At 43.2% G+C, this 22,545-nt stretch overlaps 1 long non-coding RNA gene across 1 annotated transcript in view; it reads left to right on the plus strand.

Moving 5' to 3' along the window:
- LOC133723446 (uncharacterized) overlaps positions 1 to 18,023 on the plus strand; it is a 34,467-nt gene extending 16,444 nt beyond the window's left edge. Inside the window, exon 2 of the long non-coding RNA XR_009853042.1 lies at positions 17,419 to 18,023. This is a non-coding gene — a long non-coding RNA (uncharacterized LOC133723446). The remainder of the gene's footprint in view (positions 1 to 17,418) is intronic.
- The last annotated feature ends 4,522 nt before the right edge of the window (positions 18,024 to 22,545 follow it).

Here is a 22,545-nt window from a genome sequence, read left to right on the forward strand (position 1 = left end):
GTCTTGTCGGGCCTTCTTCTGCATGTGGACCTTGAGGGTCTCGTCATCATCCTCCTCCCCGGCCGAGTCACACTGGCGCCGCTTCCGCAGGATCCCTCGTGTATCTCCAGCGGGCGCAGCCCTGGACCCCTTATGCGGTTGTCTCCCCACAGCAGTAGTGGCAGCCCCCGCCGGCGCCACAACTCTTTCTTTCTGTGGCCCACGTCGAGTGGCGACCACTCTTTCCTTCTGCGGCACGGTAGAGGACCCCTTTTTTCCCCCGCCCGCATTTCCATCCGCCTGCACGCTGGGCAGACCGTCGGCCCCTAGGTGGGAGTGGTGCGGCATGGGCAGCACCACCGGAACCTCGGATGCGCTCACCTCCAGAGTCTCCGGGTTCACAACTGTCCTTTGGGCCGCCTCCCCTGATGCATACATCGCCTCCAAGAAATTGTCGATCTCCGCACGATCCATGGCTTTGTCAAAAGCGTCGCGGCTCGCTTTGTTGCCTGGTGAAGTATCTGAGAATATGTAAACATCCGTCAGCTTTAACCAAGTTATCAAGAGATACAATGTAGCAGAGATCTCTTACCAATAGCGCGCGTTAGTTGTTGATCGACCAACAACTCCCAGCCGGTGAGGAGACGGAAGTCCAGCAAATTGCGATTCCTCCAACAGCCTTTGATACGCGCAACACGGCACTCTTCCTCACGCGTCAGGTTATAACGCAGTCCCGCTACAAAACAAGAAGCAAGGCGTCAGTAAAACGGTTGAAATACATATACAGTAAACCGCCAACCATGTTCAGCGGAGATCGATGGACAACCTCGGATTGGCTGAAACTCCGACTTAATCCTAAACGTCGGCTCCCCCTCGTTGGACTCCGATTGATAGTCCCACCCTGTCATTGCCACGCAAAACGTCCCCCGCCAGTAGGACATCGAATCCCTCAAATTCTCTATCAGCTTGGGCGCTCCCTGCCGGCGGCTCAAGTTTACTTGCCCTCTGCAACCTTGGCGATTCACGTACACCAGTTCGTAGAAGTGCAGTACCTCCGCCACAGTCGGCCCCTCGCACCCGGATAGCCGCCACAGTGAGTTCATCGCCAGCATCAACCGCCACATGTTGGGACAGATCTTCCCAAAGGCGACGCCGAACTCGCACACCAAGATCTGAAGGTTGGGTACAAGCGGCAATGTCACTCCTTGGCGGAATATTGCCTCGTGAACAGCGGCGAACCCCGCTGGAAGAATTGAGGCCTTCTCGTCCGCCGTCGGTTGACGGAGTCTCACCACTCCCGGCAGCCGGTATATCCGCTTCATCCGGTTGACAGCGGCGGCAGTCATCCGCCCTCCCGCCTCGTCAACGGGGGTCCCATCCTGGAGAACCCATGCCGACTCTGTTTCCTCCCCCGTCACGTTTCCCCCGTCAGCGGAACCACTGGCGGCGCTGTTACTTGCTAGCCGCTCCTCACTCCTATTCCGCGCAGCAGCATCCTCACCCGCCCTAGAACTCTCCGGACGCGACGTACGGCCCATGACTACTTCCCAGGGTATGGTTTGTAGCGGCTCGATGTCTAGCCGCTCTGGCAGTGAGGTTCCTGCACGGGCAGACGGACGCAACGAGTCAATAAAAACCCTATCCGCCGCACTGATTGACACGTCAGACCCGGAGTCCTCACTGCTCGAGATCTCTATGACGTTGGCCATCCCAAACCCTAAAACCCAAATCAGTTAGCCCACAGAAGGATCTAACCTATCCCTATATCAGGTATAGCAAAGAACACCACGAACAGCTACCCAGAAAATACCAAAATATGAACAAACCCCCTCAACCCAGATTCAAGAAGACCCTAACTGACAACTCTCTGTCAAACACCATAACCTACCCCCAAATCTCACCCTACACCCCCGACGAACATCAAGAAGACCAGTTCACACACCAATCCCAGAAACAGCCACCAAACCCATAAATCGACAAAAACACGAATCCGACAATAAGGATAACCAGAACACTAACCTCAGTCGTGAACTCTCTGGCGTACTGATGCTCGCTATGCCCCGACGACGGAAGTTTTCGTCTCTCCGACCGCGAGAACTCCACCAACGCGCGGCACTCTCTCTCTGCAATCTGGGATGGGCAGAGCTTGAAGACGACTAAGGTTCGAATGGTTTTTGTGATGTCCCTTCTCGATGCGTTCCCCCCCTTTTATGTCCACATCAGAGGCTTTTGGGCCGTCCGCTAGAAAACGACATCACACCCCAGCCGTACACGTGTCCCCTGCTCGCACTAACCCTCCGGGTTAACCGAGGCGTCACCTCGGTTACGAAATCCATCATTACTCGCATTAATGACGAGAAGACGGCCAGACTGAGGAGACGCGTCTCCGCACGCTAACCCTCTAGTTATTTGCCACGTGTCCACCGCCGTCGGACGAGGCGTATCATGGAAGCAATCACAAGTACACCCTTCTCCAAGTGACTGTCTCCGCTGGGCGAAACCCCGCCAGCGGAACTTCTCACTTGTCCTCTCCAAGTGACTGTCTCCGCTGGGCGAAACCCCGCCAGCGGAACTTCTCACTTGTCCTCTCCAAGTGACGGTCTCCGCTGAGCGAAACCCCGCCAGCGGAACTTCTCACTTGTCATCTCCAAGTGACTGTCTCCGCTAAGCGGAACCCCGCCAGCGGAACTTTTCACTAGCTGTTATTCACGGGGGAACTTATCCCTTGTCATCATGCAAACGGGGCGCCTTCCGCTACACACCTCTAGCGGAAACCTCTTTTATCTGGCAAGTCGGGTACTTTATTCAGCGCGGTACCGCTCGCATAAAGTAACGCCAAGCACGTCTACTAGACGCTGTTTACTGCTATAAACCAGCGGGGGGACACCCGCCAGCGGCGGATCCCGAGGCCACGCCTCATTCTGACAAACGACCGCCACGCGGCGTTACAGTCAGATTGTCCCTACGGGACACGGGGACTAGTCAACAGTCTACGACGGCCCTGATCAGGTACGTTGACCCCCGTCACTCGGGTACTAAAGATTGGGCTCGCTACCCAACACCCTCTGCTCCGTGCAGCTCCCCCTCACCAAACAAATTTTGCGACCATCCGGAGGTCCATCTTAGCCGGGGAGTGGGAGACTCCCTGGGGGGCCTAGCAGGGGCCCACCTGAAAGGGTATAAAGCGTTTGCTCAGTAATATCCATGGCTGACAACGCACTGACGCTAATTATGCTTTTGCAAAGTCTAGCGGAAGAAAACGCTTCAAACCGCCGATCAACTCCCCAACCAAGATTGCCCTCCTTGACTGGGGACTTGGGGGACTTGTACCTACATGTACGTTTGCAAAGCATAATTAGCTATAATCAGCCACGCTCATCGTACCGCCAGAGGTACCAACTACCGTCAAAGGAGTGACCCACGGATAGGCAGCCAGGCGGGCTACGGCCTGAGCACAAGAATACCCCGGGATCACCGCTGACGCGCCGCCACGCGCTGCGCCAAGACAGCGTCAGAAGCTACTGAAACTAAGAACTGAAGCATATCAGTCCCACATCGAAAACAAAGAGAAGATCAGACCTCTCCTCACCTATAAAAGGTCCTCTCTTCTCTCTTCATTATTACGCATTAACTACTCATTTATTATTGTGCTGCCTATATGTATCAACTGACTTAGGCATCGGAGAAGTGAAGACCGCCCAACGCGGTCTCCCTCTGACGCCCTGTCTTTCATTTGGCAGCCAGCAAGGATCACCAAGTATACAGAGTAGCGGTCCGCCCACCGGACCCGCGTTAAACGAAGGTTTGGCTACCGTCGGACTTTGAGCATTAACACCTCTTGATGCTGAGATTCCCATACAAACTCATTCTGTCCTTGCAACTTCAGCAATGGAGAGAAGGGCTGGATCTTACCTGCAGAGTTAGAAATAAAACGTCGTAGGAAGTTGATTTTACCCAGCAGGCGTTGTAGCTCCTTCTTAGTTTGTGGAGGGGACGCGTTGATGACCGCGCTCGCTTTATCCTCCGGGACCTCAATTCCCCTCTGATGTACTATGAAGCCCAGGAAATCTCCCGCCTGAACGCCGAACACGCACTTGGCGGGGTTCATCTTCAGCTTATGTTGGCGCATTCGCTCGAAGACTCTCCTGAGATCTATGATGTGGTTCCCTTTCTCTTTTGATTTAACCACGACGTCATCGATGTAAACCTCTAAAATTTTCCCAAGGATATCGTGGAAGATCAGGTTCATGGCTCGCTGATAAGTGGCCCCAGCATTCTTCAGCCCAAAAGGCATAACCACATACTCGAACACACCTGCGAATCCAGGACATCGGAATGCAGTTTTATGTCTGTCCTCCTCCGCGACCGGAATTTGGTGATACCCTGCGGTGCCATCCATAAAGGACAGTAATTCATGTCCTGCTACGGCGTCTACCAACATATCCGCTACCGGCATGGGGTAAACATCTTTAGGTGTGGCGATATTGAGGTCTCTGTAATCCACGCAAACCCTCATCTTACCATTCTTCTTGCGAACTGGCACTATATTAGATAGCCATTGATTGTATTTGGCCACTCTGATAATGCCTGATTTATGCATTTTCTCAACTTCCTCTTTGACAAGGACTTGGGTTTCTGCATTCATTCTTCGCGGTTCTTGCTTCTCAGGCCTCTTGTCAGGGAGTGTTGGTAGCTGATGGCAAACCAAATCCGATGACAGGCCGGGCATATCTTCATATTTCTCTGCAAAGCAATCTTTGAATTCCAGTAATAGCTCAACAAGCCTCTGTTTTTCGCTAGGCTCCAAGTAAGCACTGATAGCCACTTCCATAGGCTCTTCTGTCGTTCCAAGATTGACCTTTTCAGTAGGGTCTCTGACCTTAGGGGGTGTGTCGTCCAGCGCTGCCGGAGCGAGCTGAATTTCTACCTCCTCTTCCTGTTCCTGATCAGAGAACTCTTCATTGACGGTTTCCAAAGTTGCGACTCGATCATAGGCCTCTTTCTCCACTAAGTACGAAGATAATCTTTCATACAACGAGTGGAGGGCCTCTATCCCTTCCTCTGGAAGGTCGTAATCCATTAATCGTTTAATGGTTTGGGCACAGCGTGGCCAGGCCTGTCCAAGCCTTCCTTTACGAGCGTGAGCCCCCACTGTGCCAAATCAGAGGCCGTCACCCCTGTGGGGCGGCCCTTGTTATCGATGCCACTGACTTGCAATGGAGTAATAGGCTCCAAGTAGTACCTGGCATCTACATAATTCGCGGAAACTGGAAATGGACGAGGGTCAGCTTTGATCACCTCAGCCTTATCTGTCTCTCTATTCCACATAATGAGTTCCTGATGGAGAGTTGATGGAACACAATAACTCCGGTAGATCCAATCCCTGCCCAGAATAGCGCTATAGGCTGCATAACAGTCAGTTACAAAGAAAGCATAAACTCCCTCTGCAGGGCCAACCTTGATGCGCAAGAAAAGTAATCCCAAGGTCTTCGTCACAGTCCCTGCGAAGTTCTTGAGTGTAAGGGATGTAGACTGGATTTTCTCTTTCTTGATCCCGAGCAAATGCATGGTCCTGGTAGTGATGACGTTCACAGCAGCTCCGGTATCAACCATAATCTTGCTAACTTTGGTGCCGCCAATCTCCGCTGTGATGTACAAAGGTCGCATGTGTTGAACCATAGCGGGTGTAGGCCTGGTGAAGCTCGTGAAGAATTCTTTGCTGTTAGCATCTTCTGTTTCAAGAAAGACAGCCTCCTCTACAGGTGTTGTGATCGCTGATGTAATCTGCAAAGGTTGGGCGCTATTTTCCTCAGTTTCTACACAATCCTGCGCGGCGACTGGTAGTGCATACCTCGCGGGGAGTACGTAAACCATGTTGCAAGATGTATCGGTCATAAATGTTTCATCCATGTCCTCTTGCAGGTTCAGCTTGGGTTCTTTGACAGGTATGTCAGTATTGAATTGCTTAGCCAGCCGCTCTACCAATGATTCCTCCGTAAGGCCTTTTACCTCACATTGCTCATGCCCCGGTATCCCGGTGGCTCGCTCAGGCGAGTTGGACTTTGGGGCGCTTGTTGTAGTCACCTCAGGGGTAACAACGACACTCTGGACCTTTTTAGGTTTCCACTGTAGCGTATTGGCAACTTTGTCCTTGCCCCCCAGTCTCTCAAAAACTGAGGATTTGGCCTCTGAGTCGTCGCGAAACAACTTGCGCCTGACATGTGGTCGCCTAGTCGGCGAACTCTCCTTTCGAGCTGGCGGAGGTCTCCTCTCGTCTGTAATCCTGCAAAAAACACTGGGGGGAGTTATTAATGGCTTAGCAGCTAATATCTCCATCTCTTTCTGATACTGTTCAGGTGATTTGACCAGTTGCGAAGGTTTGATCAGACCCTGGTCCAGAGCCTCTAGCGCGCGTTTGGCTTCTCCAAATCTGCGCTGCAGTTTTCTCTTCTTGGAATGACTTATTTCCACTGCCTTCCCCTTTTCCCTTGTGTACCACTTACCTTCCTTAATCGTGGCGGCAGAAGCTGGAGGTATGTAGGGCTTGGTCAAGATGTTTTTATGCTTGATCATAACCTTCTCTTCTGATTTCTGATCAACCGCGGCCGCTTTCAACTTCTGGAAGAGATTGGAATCCTTTGGGGATGGTGGTGATTCCAGTTTCTCTTTTTCTCTTGGGCTGGAAGGTTGATAATTCCGCGACGGCGACGACCATTTGATGGATGGGAAAGAACCAAAACGAAATGTCTGCTCGACCGCCTCGTGTGACAATTGAATGCCACATTCTTTCTTGCATCGCCAGCATAAGACCACAGATGAGGCTTGACCCACTATCTCAAACTTCCTCTTTACAGGAGGCTCATCCTTGTCAGGTTGGTCTCCTTTCCCCTTTTCATTCAAATCTAGGGTTGGTTTTCTCCGGCTCTGCTTAGTCCAGTTCACGTCGACCATGTTGACCCCAGTGTCAGGAAAAGGGTTCAAATCTACGAGCGCTGCCGCTGTTTCTGGAGCCTCTACCTGCAAACTACCATTATTAAGCCATACCTGAATCTGGTCTTTGAGTTTCACACAGTCTGCTGTATTATGATTCCACAGGTTGTGAAATTTGCAGTACTTCTTCCCTTTTAACTGGTCTGGACGAGGAAACGGTCCAAAGTCGGTCTTTACCATCTTCGCGTTGATCATCTCATCTAGGATTTCATGTGCCTTATTGGCATCATACGTATACGCCGCGAATTCCGGCTTGGTGAAGGCCATTGATTTGAGCTTGACAGGTTCCTTGGAAATTTTCAACTGTTTCAAGGCTGGATTCTTTCTCCCTGTCAGTTCATAAGCAGCGATGTCATTATCCTCCTCTTCATCATCGTCCTGACTCAACTCTTCACTGTGATGGTGATAGTAGGGGTCATAAGTAGCCGGCTGGTAGCTCAGGGCTGCTACGGTGCGATGTTTTCCTGGCACATATGTCCCCTTGGAGGCATTCTTCCTTGCATCAGTTTCTCTGAGGAGATGCTCGAAGCTGCCCACCTCCGTGATGAGTTCTCCCATTGACTGGATCATGCTGCCATGCTACTTCTTTCGCTGTCGAGGCTCTAAACCCTTGATTGCCACCTTGATCAACTCTTTCTCCGGCAGGATCACGTTCAGTTTGGCCTTCTGAATCTGGAAGCGTTGAAGGTATGCAACGGCGGATTCAGTGGGCTGCTGAGCCATCTGGGTGAGAGAAGCCAAATCAACTTCAGGCTCAATGGCTCCAAAAGTTTCTCGAAAGAGTTTTTCCATTGCGGGCCAATCTGCCACTGTTCCTGGTCGTAGTTTGGAAAACCACCTGATGGCCGCTCCCGAAAGAGAGGTGCCAAAGATCCTGCACTTGAGGATGTCATCATTCTGGTACTGGCCGCATTGCACTTTGAACCTGGCCAGATGAGTGACTGCATTCTCGGTGTCTTCCTCTGAAAAAGTAGAAAATATGATGTTTTTATATCCCCTGGGAAATGGCGCGAGCATTATATGCGGCGGGAAAGGTCCCTCATAGACCCCATCCATTTGGGCTCTCGGGTTAGCCAGCCTGATCATCTCCTCGACCTCCTCGTCTAACATATTCCAGGCCTGGAGGAGGGGGAGGTATTGCCATAGTGTGGCGAGCAGCCTGTATGGGTATTGCTTGGTTCACAATTGCTGCCCCTTCTCCTATCTGGACAACGCGGGTTGTAGCGGGCTGTTGAAGAGTCGCTGCCGGCATAGGCATCTCTTTTGTCAAAGCTGTTATCTTGACAGGATTACCAGCTTGGTCAATCCCGTAATAACCTCCTGGCAACTCTTGATATATGTTTTCCGCTCCGTCGCTGTCGTATTGAACGAACACGGTGGAGTCGGACGGAGCTGTGCCACCTTTCGATGTCTGCTGCCTCTGTCTGGTGGTCTGCCCGCCTGACGAAGTAGCCTTTTCTTTGCTACCGCCAATAACCAGCGCTTGTTCTTTATTTTTCTGTGGCGTAGCAGCAGCTGTTGTGGAAGGTGTAGTGGTGTTGCTGCTAACTTTCTCTCGCTGATTCGGCGACACGTACTTGCCTGAACCAGATGGTTGGCCAAAGGAACCCAGGATAACGTTAGGATCACCTAACGTCTTGTTCAATACTTCTCTAGCTTGGTTCAACTCGGCTCTTTGCATGGCCACCTCCGTTGCGAGATTCTCTCCATCTTTACGAAGACTTGCCATATCGGACGCTGCCTGCTTCGTATGGTTCTCAATAATCTTTATCAGTCCTTGGTGGCTCCGGTTCTGCTCCTTTGCAATACCTGTAGCATGAGCCCTTAACTCATTCTCTGTTTGTGAGATTTGTTCTGTAGTCTCCACTGACTGTTGGGAAAGACGTTCGTTTATTTCACGTATAATCTTGTTTGTCCTCGCGTTCTCCCTTTCAAAATCAGCGGCGATCCACCTGCTATGATTCTCTACGTTTTCCCTCATGATCGCGAGTGCGACCTTAGTGGTCGCTCCCTCTGGAATAGGCTTCGCAACGAAAACCTCTATTCCTCCACTCCCCACTGTGTTGGAGATAGTGGTAGTGACAGGCTCATTGACCTGAGTAGCAGTAGTAGTTTGACCCTCAGCAGCGGTCCAGTGATTCTCTCCTTGTTCAATTGACATATTGGAGGATTCGGAATGGAGAGAGAATCTTTGAATAACTTGTTCTTCAGAAAGACCACGACACTCCGCACGAGAATGCGGTGTGTAACTGGAGGTCTTATGCTTTGAGCAGTTAGCGTAGCCCTTTTGGTAAGGGTTTTCGCTTGACTTCCCAATGGTTAACGTTCACGAGAAGACACTAGTTGGTCCCACTGGGCGTGCCAAAATGTTTGGCGCAAAAACCAGTTGGCTTGCAAACTGTCTCTTTTGAGCGTGTGCGCAGGCGTGCCAGCACCGTGGGGTGCAGTCGTCGGGATAGTCCCTTGACCTGACTTCTTCTTCAAGTGCTGTGGACGAGGAGAGCACCAACCTCGTCACAGGGTTCTTCTCTAGCCTTTCGGAAAAGGACTTTTGCCTTACGGATAAGGACTTTGGGTGTGATCTCTTCGCGTCACCGAATCGATACTTAGTATTGTAGACTAAGCAGAGCAATCACTGGGAAGTTTGGAGAAAGCACGGGTTGCGCTAAAGCGTGACTTTAGCTTCGCTGGGTTGCGAGGGCGTTACCCTTGCTTCGCTGGTAGTAACGGTGGCGGTTGCGCTCGCAGTTGGCTCCTGGGGAGACTAGGACTGGAAGTACGGTCGCCGGGTTGATCTGGTGATGCTGACAGTCGGCTCTTGGAGAGACTGGGACTGACGCGCGGTCACCGGGTTTCAATGAGGTTGAAGGTTTGCTCCGGGGAGGCTTTGTAATCACTGGGATTGATTGATATGAGAGAGGTCCTTAATTTGTCCTTGAAACCTAGTATATATACCTAGGGTTTCGACTGCTCCTTGCCACAGAAGGATTATTGGTTGAAGTTTCCTATTCGATCCTCGCTACCCGACTCCAATAAGGTTTCGTTTTCCTTATGGATCACGGAATGGGTGAAGCTGTAACCCAAACCCGAATAGGCTTATTTTTGGGCCGCAGGTATCGGCCCGCTGTGCTAAATCCACTAAAGGATCTTGCCAAAATTACTTTTTGGGCTCAAACAATAAATACCCTATTTTGTGAGAAAAATAAATATCTCTTCCTTCATCCATTTCATCTTCTTTGTCTCTCCATTTCCTCTCCATTTTCCTTTTTATTCTCTAGTCTTCTAGTTCTGCATTTTCAAGGAAAGAGGAGAAGAAGAAGAAGCCATGCAATACATCAATTTCCTAGCCGCCATCCACCCTTGTGTCGTCCCTAGAAGATTGCTTGCTTTCAAGGATCTTCAAGTTCTTCGTCTCAAGGCTTTATCATTCATCTTTCAAGGTGTATTATATCCTTTCTCTTGTTTTCTTTGTTTGATTTTGTAAGACTATGAATTCTAGTTAACAAATAATGTTAAGGGCAAAGTTTAAAGCCCGTTTATATGTTTTGAAATAAAGTTGTGATTTCTATATGTTGATTTATATGTTGCTTATGTGAGATTGATCAATTGATTTTGTTTTATGGAAAACTTTTATATGTTTTTGTTCTTTGGTGCGCAACTTAGAATGATTGCATATAATTGGAGCTAGTAATTAGGTTCATGCTTTGTGACCCTAATTCGAAGAAGTAGTAAAGGCTTTGGACAAAAGTCGAAATCAATTGGTTTGTGTTATTGAATAGACATGCTTTGTGTACTAGGATTAATACAATTATTGACTAAACTTTCACTTGCTCTTAATGATTTGAAACTTGAGTTTGCATGGTTGCTTTGATTGTGTGAAACCTGTTTTCAAAATATATTGGTTAGGTGCTTTGCTTGATCAATTGTGTAAAGGGAAGTAAAATAAGGGACATTGGTTGCTTTGATCTTTGTTTCTTGGTTGATATATTCTCGTCTCATAGATAACCAACTATTAGAATTGTAACCGGATTTCTTGCATATAGATGTAGTTTTGATCTTTGTTCCTTACGTTCCACCCTTGTAAATGTGTTTTTACATTCTCTTTATTTTATTTTATTTTAAATCCGATTCTATAATCATAAACCCCCCCCCCCCCCCCTTATTTGTGTTCACTTGTATATATTTTCTTTCCTTTCTATTCTTTTTGTAAATAATACTTTATTATTTTAATTCTTTATTTGTTTACACAATTACAGGTGTACCCTCATTCCCCGGATAGAACGATCCCTACTTTCTTTATACTACATTTGACAACAGGGTTAAATTGCGTGCTACTTTGAGCGTGTCAATTTTTGGCGCCGTTGCCGGGGATTGAAAAATTACTTGTTTTTGTTTATAATTGTTGTATATAAATTGTTTGAAACTTAGTTTAAATTAACTAGGATGTTATTTATATTGTTGAACACGAATTTTAATTGTAGGTTGTAAATTGAATGGAATAGGTGAAGTCTCTTTTGTTAATATTGGCCTAAACCCCTTAATGGTACCTAGTTCAGGTCCCTTGAGGTTGAGAGCGGCCTTTATTAACACTTGTTGAACTGTCTTCACATTTAGGACCTTTTTCATCTTAGTAAGAATAGCCTATGTGGAATGGTGTCTAGAAAGGGGACAACGTTCATGACGGGTTTTTGAATCCAGAAGTGTTTGCAAATGGGCCTAAACCACTATGTGGGAGTAGCTCATGCCAAAATGGATTTTTCCTCTCGTGTTCGTCCTCCCCCACCTGGCCATTTCAGTAAGGTTGCCCAAAGGATGTAAGAGGGACTTTGTGTCTAGGCGACTATACTTGGGCCGCACGTTTACTTGATTTACCGCTTGGAATTTGATTCGATATCAATAGTGTTTATAACAAAAGAAATACTTGTGAATACTCTATATGTGTAAATTATTTTGTTGTTTCACACTTTATACTTGTAAAAATACTTTTTACGTTTTATACTCACTTGTGTCTTATGTACAATATACTTGTTAATTATACTTGTAGTTTGTAATTCATAGTTACTTGTTTATATTTTTTTTTGTTTTTTTTTTTTTGTTAATTATAGTTACTAACTTTATTTAATGTAGGTACCGTCTGGCTGCAAGACGTAAAATACAAGCGCTGCTTGGGAGGCAACCCAATTCAGAATATAATCAGATTTGCTTTCTCTTTCCCTAATTCTTTTTATTTTTCAGTTTTTTTTTTCTCCCTTGTTTTTATTTTAGGATTTATATTTTTGTCTTTCATTTTCAGTCCTATAAATATTTTTGTCTTTTATTTTTGAGTCCTATATATTAAAAAAAAATATATATATATATATATAATAATAATAATAATAACAGCATTCATTCAGTCTTTTTGAATTAAAAAAAAAATTAATGATAAAAAAAAAAATAATATACTATACTAAGCCATGTCAGCAGCTCCGGAGGAGTTGAGACTGAGCTCAAGGGAAATGTGAGAGCCACCGCCATAACCGCTACCTCCCTCGGAAGTAGTCTTCATGTTGCCAAAGATGTCCTCACCATGCATGGGGAACAGTGGAAGGGTTTCAATCTCCTGGTGATCTTCTCCTCGTTGTTCCATGATGGATCCACCAACACCAGCAGAACAAGTTGAACCAAAATTGAGATTAATTGATCCATCAACACCAGCAGAACAAGTTGATCCAAAATTGAGATTAATGGATCCACCAATAAGCCCTGATCTTTGCATGGGCACATGAACATCGGAAGTTAACTTCTTCTTCTACCTCTCCCGAGACTTGTGGTTCTGGAACCAATAATAGACGTTCTTGTTCTCGACCTTTCCGTACTGTTTCAGCTGGAGACAGATCCCCTGAACCTGCTCTGGAGTTGGGTTCTTAACTCCATTGTTATAAAACTCCTTGAGGATTCTTATCTGATCTGTAGTAGGAGCCCACCTGGTACTGCTCCGCTTGCAATGCATGGTAGCACTGCTCCCGGCTGCTTTGTTGCTTCCTCCATCCTCCGTTGGTTGCTGGGTTTGTGGTTCCATTAATAATGGGTTGAGAGAATGAGAGAACTGAAGAGTGGTGCTTAAGAAAGATTGGAGTTGATGAAATGATTTTTGGGTTGGGGATTTTGGTTTAGACAAGCAATAGCCGAAAGCATGCCATAAATCAAGGAAAAGAAAAGACGCGTGGGGGAATCAAACGGTTCTCGAGGAGCTGTGACAGACAAGCTACAGCCGAAAGCAGATCTAATTGCCGTAAATCAAGGAAAAGAAAATACGCGTGGGGGAATCAAACGGATCTCGAGGAGCTGTGGCAGACAAGCTACAGTCGAAAGCAGATCTAATTGCCATAAATCAAGGAAAAGAAAGGACGCGTGGGGGAACCAAACGGTTCTCGAGGAGCAGTGACAGACAAGCAATAGCCGAAAGTAGATGAATTGCCGTAAATCTCGGAAAAGAAAGGAATATTTACACGTGGGGGAGTTTTTCATGTGCATACGTGTTTCTTGGGCCGTGAACTGTCATAACTCTTCTCCTTCCCGGAGAAGCTATGTTAAAACCATGTGCCTGTTGAAATTTCTACCATATTTTGTGCTCTATATATACCTCCTTTTTTGTCTCCTCCGAATTTTACTAGGGTTTGTTTAAGTGTGCAGTTTTAAAAATTCCTTCTCCTTCCTCATGGTTCGAACCAAGGTTACAGCTCGCATGGGCGTAAATCAACGCCGTGTTCTCTCTCTGGAGGAAGAAGGTCGTCAAGCGGCCGCTTGCGCTGGCCTCACTCATCCTGGGGACCGTCGTCCTACACGTGAGCGTACCCGCAGTCCCTCTGCTCTGCCTCGTCGATCTCCCAGATTGTATCCCGGCGAGTCCTATTCCTCCCCAGCTGCTCGTACTCCTCTGCCTCGTCGCTCTCCCAGACTGCATCCCAGAGAGTCCTCTTCCTCCCCAGCTGCTCATGCTCCTCGGCCTGTGGCCACCCTGGAAAGCTTGTCTGAATCGATTGATGCTCTGCGTTCCTCTCTACGCAATGATATTATGGTGACAGATTGGCGAGTCACATGCATGATCGATTACATCTCTGAGATGAATTTCTCTTTGATCCGCTGTCACACTGCAATAAACAAGCTTACTCAGGAAGTCCAAAACATGCAAAGTTATCCTCCTGGGTTTCCTCACAAGGACGCTGCTGCGTCACTCCATGAGAACCCTCCTCCGGAGGCTGAAACCAGCAAGAAGGCTGCCACTCGCCCGCATACCGCTCCTCCAAAGGAGTAAATGGAGGTACAAGTCTAGGCTGAAAGACTTTAAACATTAAGCGCTGCATGGGAGACAACCCATTTCAACCGTAGCTGTGGAGGAGCCATCAACACAGATTTGCTCTCTTAAACTCTATCTCCTCTATTACTATTTTCTGATTGTATCTATGTTATTTGCGTTTTTAGTTTTTGTTTTTAGGTTTTCTTGAGTTAATCATTCCATTCACATGATAATTGTTCATTGCATGCTCTAACTTGTTTAACATTGAGGACAATGTATGATTTAAGTGTGGGGGGAAGGATTAATGCTTGTAGTTAGTTTTTGTCATAAAAAGAAAACAAAATAAAAAATCGGAAAAATCAGAAAATTAAAAAGAAAATAAAAAATAAAAAATAAAAAAAATTTCGTTAATTTTTTTTTAGGTTTTGGATTCATGTTTTGGTTTTTGTTTATTATTAGAGTCAAAATGAATTTTGGGTAAATATCTTCTTCATCGTAGGCGCATCCAATGGGATGTGATGTCTAAGGTCTAGTTTGGATATGAGAAGTGCTGACAAAGGGTCTCGTCCCCTGTCAATCAAGTGAGCTGAGCTCCGCCAAAATCGTTCCTCTCTTCACCTGGTCATGTTCTAAAGGAGTTACCGAAAGGAGAAGAGAAATATCCCCAAGTCCAAAACGTTTTTTTTCTTGTATGTTGCGTCACTTTATGTGTTGTTCTTGTTTTTGTTTTGTTTTGAGTCTTAGGATGCCCTTTTAACTGTCTAGGATGAGCTTATATCTCTGAAATTAAGGCTAAAAGAGGATCACAAGATTGGGATAATATTTTATGATATTCTTTGGTTAATTATGATTAATGAAAAGCATATGAATGTGTAGTAGATATGGTGCATGCGTAACTTTGGTACAGAATATGAACATGTGGATGATAAGTTATGATTCATAATAACCCTTGTGAGAATTTGAGCCATGTGCCCTTTCTTTGTTGAGTGATTAATGAAAAAAATGAATTATACTCTTATTTTCTTGGCGATGATTTTGTTGATCTCATTATTCTTTCATCTTGATTGATTACATGCCATAGATTAAGTTTGATGGACTAGAGAATGCTAGAATTCACTTTTATGCTTGTTGAAACTTTTATCAATACATGTCCCTGATTTCGGAAAGGATTAAAGGCACTTAGGATTTTTACCACCATAGCCAAATATAGTCTGTTTCCCTATTTGTGCCTGTCATGGGACTCCCCTAGTTTAACCATTTTGAGCCTACTTTGAGCCTTTTTATTTCATCACCCTCAAAATTCCTTAACCCTTAACCTTAGTATAGTTATATCTTTACCCTTTGTTCTAAAGACTTAGTGGAGCATATTTTTGAGACTTTACTTGGAGTTTTGGCGTCAAGGAAGACTTTTGAAGACATGAAGGAGTTCAAGTGTGGGGGTAGACTTGTCCATATGTAATGTTTGTATGTATTTACCGAAAAAAAAAAATCGGAAAAATCAGAAAAGAAAAGAATATTACGGCAAAATAAAAAAAAATAAAAAAAAAGTTGTGTTATTGTTTATGTTTATGGATTTTAGTCCCCTATACTTAGTGGATTTGGAGTTTATTTTAAGTGAAGGCCCATTATTGAGAAATTTGGTCTTTGTCCAATTCACACTTGTTCAAGAGAAGGTTAGAATGAAGCATAGGCACAATATGATGCCACTTGGCCCTTTTATAAAGCTTTGGAGGATACATGGCGTCATGTTTGCATGGTGGATTCGACATTTAGTCTCTCTACATTAATAAGTGCTCTACTAGGTTTTTAGGATACTTTGTGATTTTCCTATCCCTTTGTTTCTTTAAACCTTAAGCCTTGGCCCCATTACAACCCTTTATAAAGACCTTTTTGATCCTTAAAATGGGACAGCCTTTGATCTGTGGAGATGAGTTTTAAAAGTTGAACCTATGGCTTGGGTCCATTTGTGCAAGTAGTTGATATCTTTCATGAGATCTTGAAAATTATATTCACAAAGTGCTTTTCATTTCTTATATATGTGAGCTATTTGATTGCCTCAAAATATTTTCTCTCACATATAATTGAGTGATTATAAGCTTTTAAGCATGAGCCTTGAATCTGAGAGAAGAAAGAGTGATATATCCATGTGAGGTTTGAATCATGACTTGTTTGAAATATGTTGAGCTCCACTCACCACCATTGTTTACTCCCAAGTCTTACATGCTTATATGTGGATTATATTTTGTAATTAGCTCTTGAATATCTTGATGATGTGATTCTTGGTTAAGTGCTAATCTTGGTGACTTGAAAGTATGAGATTTCTGAGACAATATGTTAAAGGGCAATAGAGGTCTTTGTGATGTCAACATCTTGGTCTTTGTCTTTGAATTTAGTTTTTGTTTTAGTCTTTTATGTGTGACGTTTTTCTTCTTTGTGTTTTTGTTTCCATACTTAGTCAATTTTTCGTTGGTTTCTTTGTTTTGTGTCTTAGTCTTTTTGGTTTGTTAGTTTTTGATTTTACTAAGGGACTAGCAAAAGCTAAGTGTGGGGGAAATTGATAGGAGCATTTTATGCGACGTTTTATGTGTTTTTCTACTCACATTTTGCTATGTTATTTCCTTTAACTTAATCATTTTAACTTAGTTTAATGTCTTTAGGTACATTTGAGCTACAAACGAAGAAAATGAGTTGTAGGAAGCAAGAAAATGGAAAGAAATGAAGATTCTTGAAGGTTCTTGATGTTTCTACTTCAAACAAGATGTGGAAGACATGTGGAAGCATCTAGAAGTCTCAAGAAGATCATTACCAAATTGGACACAAATTGTTCTTTAAAAATCAAATCTATTACAGATTCGGAAAACTGCCAGTGCAGATCAGTCAACTTCAACGGTTTTGCTCAGAAAATTATATATGGTTGGAAAGCTACGGATGTCTAGTTTCCAGAACTTTTTACAGCTCATCGATATCTATTTTCTAGAAGAAGTTATGATCATTTTAGTGCACTGAGGTCAAGTCTGCCGGAAATCTGTTTTGTGTCAAATGAGTTCTAACTCAATTTTGTTTCTTCATCATCTATCTTAGTTTGTTTTCAAACTTGAGTACCATTTTGACAGAACATTTAGACTGTTATAGTATAAATATATTATAGTATAAATATCTATATCTTGTAATAGGTACTTGAGTGTATAGATAAGTACTTGAGTGTGTAAATATAGGTATGAAGACTTGTGTGGAATAAAGTATATGGGGAAGCAACAAGCATGGCAGCTAAGCAACAAGCATGGCAGCTCTCATAATTGCAGCAACCATGTGGAGTTGCAGCTATGATCATTGAAGCCATTATAATGGACTTCTTACCATTGCATTCACACTACAATGTATTTCTATAAATACCATATTTTGTGAGAAAAATAAATATCTCTTCCTTCATCCATTTCATCTTCTTTGTCTCTCCATTTCCTCTCCATTTTCCTTTTTATTCTCTAGTCTTCTAGTTCTGCATTTTCAAGGAAAGAGGAGAAGAAGAAGAAGCCATGCAATACATCAATTTCCTAGCCGTCATCCACCCTTGTGTCGTCCCTAGAAGATTGCTTGCTTTCAAGGATCTTCAAGTTCTTCGTCTCAAGGCTTTATCATTCATCTTTCAAGGTGTATTATATCCTTTCTCTTGTTTTCTTTGTTTGATTTTGTAAGACTATGAATTCTAGTTAACAAATAATGTTAAGGGCAAAGTTTAAAGCCCGTTTATATGTTTTGAAATAAAGTTGTGATTTCTATATGTTGATTTATATGTTGCTTATGTGAGATTGATCAATTGATTTTGTTTTATGGAAAACTTTTATATGTTTTTGTTCTTTGGTGCGCAACTTAGAATGATTGCATATAATTGGAGCTAGTAATTAGGTTCATGCTTTGTGACCCTAATTCGAAGAAGTAGTAAAGGCTTTGGACAAAAGTCGAAATCAATTGGTTTGTGTTATTGAATAGACATGCTTTGTGTACTAGGATTAATACAATTATTGACTAAACTTTCACTTGCTCTTAATGATTTGAAACTTGAGTTTGCATGGTTGCTTTGATTGTGTGAAACCTGTTTTCAAAATATATTGGTTAGGTGCTTTGCTTGATCAATTGTGTAAAGGGAAGTAAAATAAGGGACATTGGTTGCTTTGATCTTTGTTTCTTGGTTGATATATTCTCGTCTCATAGATAACCAACTATTAGAATTGTAACCGGATTTCTTGCATATAGATGTAGTTTTGATCTTTGTTCCTTACGTTCCACCCTTGTAAATGTGTTTTTACATTCTCTTTATTTTATTTTATTTTAAATCCGATTCTATAATCATAAACCCCCCCCCCCCTTATTTGTGTTCACTTGTATATATTTTCTTTCCTTTCTATTCTTTTTGTAAATAATACTTTATTATTTTAATTCTTTATTTGTTTACACAATTACAGGTGTACCCTCATTCCCCGGATAGAACGATCCCTACTTTCTTTATACTACATTTGACAACAGGGTTAAATTGCGTGCTACTTTGAGCGTGTCATGGATTTACCACTGCTTTGCAGTATGTTGTTATTGAGGCTAGTGGGTGACTAAGTGTTCGTCCCCGATTTGTTTTAAGGTTCATTGCACTTCTCAGAAACGCTGAAACGATAATTCCATAGCCCATAGTATGGAGCTCAGAGGAGTTGGGTGAGACTATGAAATAAAATGTTTGCACATACACACACAATGTGATAGAGGAAAAGTGCAATTTGCGAAAAACAAATGGTTATAGAGTTTGATGAGGTCGTCCCCATAAGTGGAGTAAGATGTACCATGTGAATGGTAAAGGTTCAAAAAGTATCAGAGGAAGGTAAAACCATGTCTTGTGCATACTCGAGTCTGAGGTGAAAAGAAGTAACCTCTCTCACTCATGCATTGTGCATACTCGAGCCCGAGGTGAAAAGAAGTAACCTCTCTTATTCATGCATTGGGCAAATTTCGAGGACGAAATATATTTTAACGGGGGTAGAGTGTGGGCCCCCGAAAATTTTGTTTAATTTTTAGAAGGGAAAATTTCGCAAACAGTACACCAAGTAAAGGCCACTAATAATTCTTATACATAAAGTTCCAAACCAAACATTTCGGTACACGAAATCTGAAACTCGACCCACTATCAGTACACGACGTCAATTTTTGACACCAAAATGTCCATTACGCCCTCAGTTCTTTTTTTTTTTAATAAATTTTTTTTTCTGTTATTTTTTTTCCTTCGTTTTTATCTCTTTCTTCTTCCTTCTTCCGGGCTCACTCCCTCGCTTCCAACGCCGCCCTTGCCCTCCAATTGGTGAGATTTATGGTCCTACAGCTTAGATTTGTAACTCAGCCAATATTTAGTCATGTGAAAAGAAAGAAAGAGATAAAAACGAAGGAAGAAAAAAAATAACAGAAAAAACGAAGGAAAAAAAAATAACAGAAAAAAAGTTTTATTAAAAAAAAAAAAGAACTGAGGGCATAATGGACATTTTGGTGTCAAAAATTGACGTCGTGTACTGATAGTGGGTCGAGTTTCAGATTTCGTGTACCGAAATGTTTGGTTTGGAACTTTATGTATAAGAATTATTAGTGGCCTTTACTTGGTGTACTGTTTGCGAAATTTTCCCTTTTTAGAATGTAATTTTTCACCAATAAGATTTTCGCAAGGTGATTTAAGTGAAGAAATCGATTTTGGAAATTGTTTTGGTGTCGAGACCACCTATTGGGCCGACAATTTAAGTTTGGGCCAATGTTCTTTCATTTGGGCCTAAGACGAAGTCAAGAATTGATCTAGGAAATTTCCGACGAAAAATGAATAAAAGAAAAGTTACGAGCTCTGTAGACCCCTGTACTTTTTCTTGTTATTTTAATTTGTCGCATAACGTATGAAATTATGTATTCGAGATTAGATTAAGATTTTGAGGCCATTAAAAGGATTAAGAAATTAGAGAAAATATAATTTGGGTCTAGGGAACTATTTTTAAAGTATCGAGGCTTAGGACAAGCCCGGAAAATTTTCCCAAATGATTCGGTAAAGTGTCGGAGAAATAAGGATGTTTGAAGATGTATTTTCGGAGTGGGCTTAAGGAAAATTAAGAGAAAAATAAAATAGAGCAGCCCAAGCCCATTTGGCCCAAAAGGATGGCAACTTAGACTTTTCACAATAAAAATTGGGGAGAAGTATTTAAGGAACACTTCTCCAAACCCTAGCCTCAACCCTCTCATTTTTCACTTCAGCTCTCTCTCTCTAAACCAAGAGGCTAGGCTATGGGTTTGGCAAGGATTTGTGGTAAGGATCTATCCATGCAACCTTGTTTTCGAGTTTTTGGTTGTGGTATTGATGTTGGACGGATTTGTAGGTGAAGAAGGTGAAGGAGGAAGCTTAGGCCGTGAGTTTTGAAGAAGAAAGGGTAAGAAATGGGTTTTGGACAAACCCTAGAATTTTTGGAATTTATTTGGTTGATTTTAATTTTGGTTGAATTATTTGGTTGGTGGAAAATTGTGAAAACTAGAGATTTGGAGATGGTTTAATTAGTAGGACTTTATTAACCTAATTTTCAAAGTGTTGGAATTTTGGTGTTGAAGATTTAGTGATCGTTGTTGTGTTATTTTGGCCAAAAGAAAAAGAAAAGGAAGAAGAAAAGAAGTGGCTTTATTTTTGAAAGAAAATAAAGAAAATGAAGTTGGATTAAATGAGTTTTACCTTGGTAAAGTTATAAAAAGAGAAGAAGGTGAAAGTAAAGGTAAATTCGGTAAAAAGGAGGTAAAGGGTAAAAGTAAAAGTGAAAATGTGAAAAAGGAAGAGTAAATGGGTAAATGTAAGAGTAAAACTTTATTTATAATTATTTACTTATTTATTTTTGATAAATAAGAAATAATGGTAAATAATGGAATACTTGGTCAAAAGTCAGAAGTCAAAGTCAAAGGTCAAAAGTCAACTATGAGAGTTGACCAGGGTGACCGACCTCTTAAAACGTGAGGATCGACTCGACTTTGGTCGCTCGGAATGGCGATAGTTTAGCGGAGCGATAAGGACGTTTTTCCTTTTTAAGAAAGAAGTTTGTTTCCCAAATTGGTAAAGGTTAAAAGAAGTAATTAATGGCCTCATTGAAATAAAAATGAATACTTAAAGTTGATCATGATGTTTACCTGGATAATTACTTACAAACTAAGTAATGGTTTAGGAAACACGATCGGTAAGGAAGCTTAAGCGGAAAGCACCAGAGTGTGGAATATGCCGGCATTTCCAGGTGGGTTGAGTTATCCCTTCCTTGTTAGAGGCTTTTCATTATATGTGGACTGCTATACTAAGATAGTATGTTGCCTGTAAGAACGTTTTTGGTTGTTCATTAGTCGATGCCTCGTGATACATGTGTTTTCAGAACTGATAATTGCTAATTGTGAAAACCGAGGCTAGACTTACATGTTGAGATACTGTACCCTTGTATGTGTGTACTTGTGACCTGAAAGTGAATGGGACCTAGACGCGTTGATTCCTAGGGATCCCACGGTGTCGATAACCGTGAACCTCCGGAGGGGGCTGTGCTCCTATGTTTGTCGAGGAAAGATAAGTATAGACAGTGAACCAGTCATAGGAGACTCAGAGCAAGGAAATGGACATTTTCGCTACTCGTAGTCGGAAGTACTATAGAGTAGTTGGCCGGTTCTCGAATTCAGGACGAACCAGGTCGGTCACCGATTTGATTTATATTGGCCGGCAGGTAAGTATCTCGGATCTCCAATTTGTGTGAAGCATACTGCATATGTTTTATGAAAGAAAACAAATGTTTGTGGTTGCCTCTTTTCTTAAAGCATTTTTCGATAAACGTGCACAATATTATGTAGTAAATATTTTCAAGTATATTATTTTTCAAACCTAGCATGGTTGGGTCGGCCCCTATTGGGCATGCGAGGACGAAAGCTCACCCCTACTATAGTGTGCAGGTTTCGAGCATGTGGTCGGGAAGCTTACAGGGGAGGCACATGGCCCGGCTTGACGCATTTCTCTTTAGTTTTATCAAAAGGAAGGTTTTGGTCCCTTATCGGATTTTGAAGTAACGTAGTTATTTATTTTATTACTAATTTATTTGTTTATTTGTTTTCTATTCGCTCATTTACAAAATTTCGAGAGACCCGTAACCCTGGGGCGCGTCTCTCATACTTTTTTTTACTTCGTGATTTGTTATTTTTCCAAATTGGGCTCCTATTGTAAGCCCAAATCTTTTAGCTCACTTTAAATTCCGCTTGCGAAAATATGTTGTTCGGTTGCTAGA

This window comes from Rosa rugosa, chromosome 7, assembly GCF_958449725.1.
Source record: "Rosa rugosa chromosome 7, drRosRugo1.1, whole genome shotgun sequence".
Classification (NCBI taxonomy): Eukaryota; Viridiplantae; Streptophyta; class Magnoliopsida; order Rosales; family Rosaceae; genus Rosa; species Rosa rugosa.